The sequence below is a fragment of the Rhagoletis pomonella genome, unplaced genomic scaffold (genome assembly GCF_013731165.1).
Source record: "Rhagoletis pomonella isolate Grant_MI unplaced genomic scaffold, Rhpom_1.0 Rhpom_scaffold_00002, whole genome shotgun sequence".
Taxonomy (NCBI): Eukaryota; Metazoa; Arthropoda; class Insecta; order Diptera; family Tephritidae; genus Rhagoletis; species Rhagoletis pomonella.
Genome location: NW_023458556.1, coordinates 72,388,543 through 72,389,939, shown reverse-complemented (window position 1 = coordinate 72,389,939; position 1,397 = coordinate 72,388,543). Strand labels below are relative to the sequence as shown.

The 1,397-nt window shown below is 37.6% G+C and overlaps 1 protein-coding gene across 1 annotated transcript in view; it reads left to right on the top strand.

Annotated features, from left to right (window-relative positions):
• The window catches only part of LOC118754699, a 14,432-nt gene that overhangs the window by 12,533 nt on the left and 502 nt on the right, over positions 1-1,397 (top strand). The gene's annotated exons all lie outside the window — the stretch shown is intronic.

Sequence of the window (1,397 nt, the reverse complement as noted above, 5' to 3'; positions counted from 1 at the left end):
AAAAATGGCCGCGTAGACCAACAAAAAACATGCAAATATTGTGGTCCTAAACATGCATGAGCAAAAGAAAAAAGCATTTTTGCGGACTTAAAGTTTAAAGTAAAAGGACAAAGCACAAGTGTTAAATGTCAACTAGATACCGCTGCAAGCTGTAATGTTGTTGGTCTCAAATGTTTACGAAAATTGCTAGATGAAAACAACATAAAGCTTTTGCGGAGTAATGTTAAATTAAAGTGCTTTAGCGGAACCATTATAAGCCCAGTTGGACAAATAGAGCTGAAATGTGTACATGAGGGAAAAAAGTATAAAATTAATTTTCAAGTAGTTGATGGTGAACAAATACCGCTTTCGTCAGCTAACGCGTGCATATCAATGGCTCTGATACGCGTTGTAAACAATATAAAAAACGAAACCTCTGCACCAAGAAAATCACTAAATAACAGTGACATCGAGCATGCAAAAAGTATTCTTAAACAATTTGGCAGTGTGTTCAAAGGTGATGGCCATTTTCCAGGTACGGTAAAATTGGAGCTGAAACCTGATGTAAAACCAAAAATTGACCAAACGCGTCGGATTCCAATCTATATAAGAAAAGATTTTTTAAAAGAAATCGATAACTTAGAAAAAATAGGAATCATAGCAAAAGTGGCCCACGCTACGGACTGGACAAGCAATGTCGTAGTAGTGAAACGCAAAAACAATGAAATTCGCGTCTGTTTAGATCCTTTTAATCTAAATCAAGCACTACGAGTGCCACATTTTCAAATGAACACCATCATCGAAATATTGCCTAGTTTTCACGGTGCTCGCATTTTTTCCACTTTCGATGCAAAAAATGGATTCTGGCAACTAACACTAGATGACGAAAGCAGTCGTCTAACAACGTTTTGGACACCAAAAGGTCGCTATCGCTGGCTACGTATGCCTTTTGGAATTTGTTGCGCTTCTGAAGCATTTGCCGAGAAGCAGCTAATTGGTCTAGAAGGTGTAGAATCCATAGCTGATAATGTAGTTGTTTTCGGGAAAGGTACCTCAAATAAAGACGCCTTAGCACAATAAAAATTTAATTAATTTTTTAAAACGAATGTCTAAACTAAATAAAAAGTTAAATATCGAAAAAGTTAAACTGTGCCTATCTGAAATTTCCTTCTTCGGACACATCTTGACAAGTAACGGATTAGAGGGTGATCCACAGAAAATCAAGGCAATTTTAGACATGCCAACGCCAATTAACGCCACAGAAACCCAACGTCTATTAGGTATGGGGAATTATTTAATGCAGTTTCTTCCAAAACTATCTGAAGTCGTTGAGCCAATCCGAAAAACTCTAAAGAAGGATTCAGTCTGGACGAGGTCTTGAAGCAGCGAGCAACCACCGCTCCAGTATTGGGCTATTT